The 8,421-nt window shown below is 31.9% G+C and overlaps 1 protein-coding gene across 1 annotated transcript in view; it reads right to left on the reverse strand.

Annotated features, from left to right (window-relative positions):
• Window positions 1-1,499: 1,499 nt before the first annotated feature.
• The window catches only part of IRS1 (insulin receptor substrate 1), a 40,727-nt gene continuing 33,805 nt past the window's right edge, over window positions 1,500-8,421 (reverse strand). The window contains exon 2 of the mRNA XM_015815062.1: window positions 1,500-2,703. The gene's annotated coding sequence lies outside the window, so the exon portion shown is untranslated. The remainder of the gene's footprint in view (window positions 2,704-8,421) is intronic.

The raw sequence follows: 8,421 nt of genomic DNA on the forward strand, positions 1-8,421 counted from the left end.
ACAAAGGGCGACTGGAAGTAATAAATGATATGTTTCACCAGATAATTGATAATCAGGCCTTGTTATTTTATCACTGCAGGAAAACAATACTTGTTCCCTTTCCTTAATTTAATTAAAAAATACTTCAAAATTAATAGCTGCAAGGGTGATGAAAAGATTAAATCTTTAAAAATCACAGAACTAAAAGCTGATGATATGAAAATAAAGAAGAAAGTTACAAATGTAGATGTTTGCAACAGGGACAAGGGAGGGACAACTTGCTGTAACTTAGATTCAGTACAAACCATAAAGCAAGGTATAGCTGTATTAATCTGACAAGATTTGTATCAGTAAGAGACAATCTAGGTATACATTCATTAAGAAAGCTTTTTTTTAAAAAAATGTTAAAAATATTGTATAAAATGATATCGCATTAAAATTTCCACTGTCCATTGGGTGAAAATTTCCACTGTCATTGAATTGTTAAATACATTAAATCTGATGTAAACAAAAGAAAGCAAGCCAGATATTTTCAATCAATGCCCATGCAACATTTTTGAGCTAATTTTGGAATGGTGAATTCATTCATGATGAAGTCTGTTTTTAGAATGTGCTAAGATGTAAATTGTAGACATGTTTTGCATAGTAGATTATACTACGTTGCTGTGATTCCACCTGCAGGAAAAAAATATTTTTATATTCTCAGGTTGTGTTGTCTGAAGATTATACACTAATCTTCAGAAGTCCATTACTTACCATAGCTTTCTTAAATGACTCAAAATGTTTCTAAGCACTGACGATTATGATCTCATGACATACTACCCCATGATTAATATGGCTCATAGAATTAAAACAAGTTTCCTGCGTTTGCAAAACATTTTCAGCCAAAAGTTAACCACAAAAGTTCGGTTCACATGACATACTGGACTAAAAATTGTTTAAAGGTAAATCTGCATGTCTCCAAAGCTCTTCTATATGTGCTGCTTTCAGCCTTTGATTTGTAAAGAGGAAAAAAAAACCTAATAAAATCTAAAGGTGAATTTCGACCCAATTTTAAGGACGTGGTTTGGATAGGCTAGCTTTCCATCAATTTATTTAAGACTTTTAAAACAATTGTTTTGAATACATTGTTTATATCTTCCATGTGTCTTCTTTTAGTAATTATATTGAGATCTTTTTGTCATTAATAGTTAAAATGAAGAAATGATGCTGCGTGCCTGATCTATGTAGATGATTCAAATTTGATGTAGACAAAAAAATTAGCTTGCCTACTTCAATTCATATGGTTGTGTGTTTCTGTACTTTTAGAAGTTTTGGGATTCTCTCTATAATGGCTATGAAGAGGATCCCATTTTATCAGATTGGGAGAAAATGGGAATGTAAGTTATCATTAAGGAATGCAAGCTATCCCTGACTTTTGAGAGTAATGTGTTTTTTCAACCAAGACATTTTATTACTCAGTAATATTTGAACTATGATTCCTATTGTAATAAATCAAGAACATCAAATAGAATGAGATATATTGATTGGGTGTAAAGAGAAAACCAATGAAGTAGGATAAATAAAGATAAAACAGTTCCTAGTTTATTATGTATAGAAAGAGATTTCCAGAATTTACAAAGGCCCACATATTTCATTCCAGGAATAATTTCATTTGAAGTATTTGCCAATATTTCAGATGTTTTTCTTTGTACCTATATAACTTTCTATGTATTTATATATGTGTGTGTATGTATATATACACACATACCTATACACACACACATATAATTTTATAAACACACACACACACATATAGGGGCACGCTGGTGTGCACACACATACATACGTACAATGGAAGACTTAGCTTTATTTTTCTGATATTGTCTACGTTCCTGTGCAACCAACAATTTCAAATTCACACTTGCAAATACCATGCACAAATAAGTTCGCCTTTTCATAATGTTTCACAGGAAGAATAAAAAATATTATATTTTTAAAGAATTCAGCTGAATTGTAATTATTGATGATATCAGTAAATATGACTATACATCCAGGTTCATGGGCCATTGATCCATATAATATATTCTGAATTACAATCTTAAAAAGAATAGTACCCTAAGCTATTCTTAAAATGCCTTTTTTTAAGCAATTTCCCCCACCCATCCCACTCTGTTTATAACAGAATATAGTATACCTCAGTTCCACATCAAAAAGGATGTGCTGTAGGAAAAGTTACATTTTAATTAAAAAAGTACATGTATAAATCAAAAACCTATGTTAAATATTTAATACTCTTCAACCAACATTAACAGTTTGTATGTAATAATTTACACTTATGATTTGTCATACAGGTTTTTCAGCAGCAAATTAAAAATTTATGTTTTACATAGATGAGCTAGAAGTATACCCACTCTCACTATATTATAGTGGTGGGCACATAGGTTTACTGTTGCCAGTTAAATCTCTATGATAAAGGAGGAAGCAATCATAGACTCATTGTCCAGGTGTCACAGTGCTTTTGCATGGCACACACAAACAAAAAATATTTTTAAAAAAGAAAGAGAATGTGCAGTTCAGTTAATTAACTCCTGAGGTTTGTGTAAAGTAAACAAATTGAACTGGATGCATCGTACCCATCTACTGGGGAAGAAGACTGAGGTCCTAGTTGTGATACACAAAACCAAGTGTGGATACCCATGAATTCAAAGAAGAAGTTTTTCTGAGGTTGTATAGGTCATCATTCTGAGAAAAGAAGAAAGAAATATTATTGATGTACTATGTAATGCATAAATGTATACAAGTTTATAATTGCATTTCTTATAAATACATAGATAGGTTTACAATTCCTATAAATATGATAGTCATGGAATATTTTCTGCATGAGAAAAAATACAGCAGATAACATATAACCAACTTATATGTAACATGATGAGAAAAACTGAACAAACCATATTGCATAGCTTGATATATGAATCCAGACTATTTACGAAAACTGCCACAATATTCATATAGCTTGTTTAGGATGTTATAAGAATTAATATTGCAATAGTTATGATCTGCACTTACAAAGCAGATCCATGCTAAATTATGTTGCATTATGTTACATTATATTACATTACATGATTTAACAAATCTAATCGGAGTCCTCTTTGTGGGGGAGATGGGTGGTTTTAGAAATGTGAGAAATAAATAAAGCAAAGATGGGTAGCTTCAGGTTGCAGAAACTCTTGAACTTCAAAGTTTCAAAATGAGCAGAAGAGAACAATAGACAAGGACTATGTATATCACATTTAGGTGGGGGGGGGGGGGAAAGGCACTTAATTTAAGATACTACTTCTCCAAGGACTAGAAGATGGGGGAAAATGAACAAACCATAAATACAGCCAAAATTCCTATGCAATGATCAGATTTCCCCATCTTATCACCCTAGGGCTGCCAATTTCAGCTGAAACCAATCCTGAAGATTTCCCCTTTCCAAATACATGGTGTCCACATGTCACACTTGGTTATACACACACGCACACACACACACACAAAGATATTTATATATACTCACTAGAAGCCACTTTAAAAAGAGTGACTGGATGATCAGGAGAAGAATTAATAATTACTCAAATGATCTGCTTATGGAAAAAGGTATCATATTAACTGGCCTCCATCAGCATTATTGGTAAGTTCCTTGCTCACAGACATGGAAATTATGTTCATATATTGAAAGAGTTAACACATACACACACACACACCTCTCCAATCATAAACATGGGTCAAGAGAAGAAGATAGCAGAGAAAGGAAGGGGAAGAAGTGGGGGACAGCAATGTTAGATGGAGAGGAAGAAAAAAATTAGAATCATAGGGTTGGAAGGAATCTTGGAGATCTTCTAATCTACACCAGGACTGGAATTTTCATATTATCTAAGACAACTGGATTGGACAGCAAATGATAAAAAAAACATTAAGAATTATACTTCCTATGGGAGACTTTCTCAAGCACTCGCTAATGAATGAATGTGTGAATGGGCAATGTGGTTGGCCCTAAGTTTTCAAAGCATCTATACCTTTCAATAAAGATGAGATGAAATCATGTGCACTTTCTATCCAATCCTAGAGTAAATAGGACATTTAGGACAAAAATTGCATGGAAGATATAATTCTGAGGAGATAAATATTGTGAGCTAAACATACTTTTTTAGTGTCTGTCTAAAATCATTAGCAAGTATTTTAGTAAATAAGTAAAAAAAGTCCTTGGACAAAGAAAGTACAGTAAATGTATACATTAATGTAATATATGAATACCTACTATACCCATTTGATAATATTTGTCTTATTTTGATACTTTCTTCCAGTCTCCATAATGTTAAACAAGGTGTGGATGAGTTTCAGGAAGGAGTCTGTATAGCAAGATTCAAAGCAAAGCATTGTGGATGTATAAAACTACTACAGAAATCATTGTTCCAATAACTGCACAAAAATCATCAAGATGATAAATGCAAATAAAGGTGATAACCAGGACAAGCAACAAGTGCTGTTGCTTGTGTAATGATATCATTCATGTTTTTTTCATGAGTAATTTATGCTATTTTGCCTTGTCCCCATCCTTCTTCCTCTTTTCTTCTCCAACAAATAACTGGAATTCTGTGTTTCTGGTCAATATTCATTTTTCGCTGTTTTGTTTGGAGTATTCCTTTATCACTGTTTAGGTTATGCCTGAATGTGCTAAACCAAAAATCATGTTTAACAAATAATGGCTGTAAACATGACATAAGTCCAACCACATTATAGACTTCTGTATTTCTTCAAATCTTCAAATGTTGCCACTTTAATTTACTGTACTGTAGGTGAATGTTATTAATATTTTGTAGAATGAGCTCAATTTAAGAGTACACATAATTCCTTTTTAGTCAGAAAGCTATTCTGAAGTCCTTCGTTAAATGGAAGAACCAAATTCCTATGCATGCCTATTTAGGAATAGATACCCGTGTACATGGGGGTACGATGCTGGAATTATGTTAGAGATTTTACACATGAACACATTACAATATCTGAATGAACTGTCCACAATTCAGCTTGGTTTTTTTTACTGTTCTGTTATTAATATGTTACCCCTTCCAATAAAACTTTCCTTAGAGATATGTAAGGATTGAAAGGACTGTCTGTGCTACATACATTTGCCCAAGAAATCAAATTTATTCTGTGTGGTTCTTCACATGAACTGGAAGCCTGTGTGGTATAGCATGAAGGATTTCAAAAGAATTTTCTTGCAGATCTTCTCTACATTTACAACTTCCTTCTGAACCCTCTTACCAATCTACAGGGGAGTTCCGCTTAGAACAGCTATATGAAACTTAATATAGAGTCACAGCTTTAAACTATGTTGATCCTAAAATTAGACAGTGCTACCATACTTCATTAAAAGGGCCAGTGACAACGAAAGAAATTGCCTCATTTAAACTGGGAAGGGTTTACTTTTCATATTTGGCTGTTTTCCAAAACTGCTGAATGAAGAGTTTGGTGCAAGAACAAACTGTACTCAGCATGTTTTTAACCTGGGATAAATATGTTATCAAAGCGATAGAAAGTGAAATGGAGGGTTTTGCCATACATGTCAAACCCTGTTGCTTTAATGTATTTTAAATAGATAAAAGCAGTGTTAATTATCAAAGAAAAATACATTACGCATTTTGCTTGAATAGCTCAACTCTCTAATCATGATAAAAAGAAAAAAGTTGTGAGAATACAAAATTTTCTTAAAAAATCATATTCAATGTCATTTATTACTTACACAAATAATAAAAGGCTATTGAAAATAATAAAAATATTCAGATCTACATTAGATTTTTTTCAACCTATTAGAGTTGTTGGACTTTCATTTATAGAATCAACTAGCTAATATGAGGCACAGACTGGAAAATTCCCACCTACATTATCATTAAAACAGAATCCTGGTGACCTAAATTTTGTTTGTGTGAATGTAAAAAAAAAAGTTTATCCCTCAAGTTTTGAGATTAATATAGGTAGAAGCCATGAATATATTGCATGTATTATAAATTGTGAATATTCAATGACACAGCTTAGGCCAATCTCTATTATTTCTAGAAAATTAATCTCACATTCATGAACTACATAACAAGATAAATGTCAAAATCTTGACATTGTTAAATAATTTGCCTTACTGTAGATAAGATAAACTACACTGCAGAACATAGAAATTAAGCCATATATTTCTGCCAGTCCCAGAGTTTAAATGTGAAGGTTCTTTTTCCAGGTTCTTTTAATTAACAGATTTTGGACACTTTTTTCTAAACCTTGACATTAGAATCTATCTGGTCTTCTATGATCTGAGTAGCACTGGGTCCCACCTCACCAGCTTCAGCTCTTACTCAGGATGTTCTGAGCTCTAAAGCAACTAATTGTGATCTCTAGTAAGCAGGTACAAGATTTGTTCACAAACCTATCAGTGAAATAATTAACAACAAAAGAAACTTGGATGTTTTAGTTTTTATTTAAATCATGCAAGATTGCAAAAAAGAGCAAAGAATATTATCCGACAATCAAAATGGGATAGCTCAGTCTTACGCAATATTTTCTTAATGTTTCTAGACTCAAGCTGCCACAATATTATTTATGGCTTTATATGTCTTCTTACTTGTTCAGCGAAACTGCTACTCATTTATAATTAGAAATACAATACAAGATAGCCAGATTATAATAAGATTGATCGTGACTGAAATAGGGCTGGTAATCTGTGATAAAGCCTAAAAATATAAGAGACAGCACTTTAAAACTTTATTCAAATTTGTCCTTTTTACTAATTGTTACCTCTTCAAATTATTTAAAAACCTCTTTTTCGCTTTCAAAGTCAACATTCTGGATACAGAGGAGAGGGGAGTTAGATATATGATATGAAAGAGTTTACAAGAAGGCAGGATATATTAGATAGATAGATGATGGATGGATGGATGGATGGATGGATGTCACGTAGGCATTAATACTTTTAAATGTGATCATAATTACTTCTCATGAGTAACAAGATACTTTTCTGCTGATAATATCATTGCATAGTTTTGCACTAAAATTCCTTATGAAATTTGTCACACTAACCATTTGTATTCTTCGGGGGAAACCTAATAAAACTAAAGAGAAATCAGTTGCATAAGAATTATTTTAGATGAATTTTTCCAAGCTAGCTCCTTCCATGTGTATGGGAACAGCAGAACCTAAAGTTAGCAGGAAATCTTGAGCCAAGTTGGCAAGGAGATTTCTAAGAGTGTAGTCCCAATATACTGAACATATTAAATATGACCAGTTATTGGAAGATCAATAGTTATTCATATTCACCAGAATATGACCAATATATTGAAATGACCCCTTGGTTAATAGAAAAATTCTGAAAGTGCAGTTAGTTTTAAGAGTATTTTAATTTGAAGTTCTCAGAACAACTATAGAACAATGTAGACTCAAATTTATTCACAGACACCATATTGCATTCATACATCAGAATATTCATGTCTTTATATGACATTACCATTTACTGAATGCTAACTGGGAAATTGATCTGAAATTTAAATGAATTAAAATGTATTATTTTTTAAAAGTGAAATTTCTTTTTTCGTTAAATCTAAATATTAACACTGAAATCATATAGAAATTCTTTTTAAGTAAGTTTGAAACAAAGAACAGTAAAATTCTCCCTTCTACTCCACATGTTCTTTTCTACCCTTTTTCTTTTCCTACTTTCCCACTATTTTTATTTTCCTTTGAATTTTATATTCTGATAAACTAATAAAATTAGTAAATCAATAAAATTCTCAGTTTTTAAGTCAGCATTTGAATATCCCAATTGTTTCTTATCAACAAAAATCAATGCTGCCTTAACAACACATAACATCATGTACAAGACAGGACTTTTAAGGGTTGTTTTTTTATTCCAATATGTTGTGGTGTCATTAAAATGACTGACATCATTGCTGGCAGCTTCAAAACTGGGTAAACCATTTCCCACTCACCACAGGATTTAAACTGGATTCTCCAATAATAGGGGCTTGCAATTTATTTTATGGAAATTTATGGAAATAATTGGTAATGCAAGAAAAATGCACTTGAACAAAAAACTAAAATAAAAAACCAAAACTTCATTTACACAAAGCATCTTTGACAAGTAGTCTCTGCTCAACATCTCCTGCAAAACACATGCAGAAAGCATTCTTGCTCCCCATTTTCAAAGTTGTTCAACAGGAGGGTGTGACATTCATGCCATAGTTCCCACTACTGTTGCAGGATACATATATTTAAAATAATCGTGTATTCAATAATGAAAGCTTTTTTTTTCTTATAGTCTCTAAGATCATAAACATTTGAGCAGTACAAAAGAAAAGTTATAAGAAATCAACAAAATATGTTGCTTATTTTTAAGAACTGAATTTGGGTTGAATTTCACCAACGTTATATTATAAATTATTATAA

The sequence above is a fragment of the Protobothrops mucrosquamatus genome, unplaced genomic scaffold (genome assembly GCF_001527695.2).
Source record: "Protobothrops mucrosquamatus isolate PMUCROS unplaced genomic scaffold, P.Mucros_1.0 scaffold306, whole genome shotgun sequence".
In the NCBI taxonomy this organism is placed as follows: Eukaryota; Metazoa; Chordata; class Lepidosauria; order Squamata; family Viperidae; genus Protobothrops; species Protobothrops mucrosquamatus.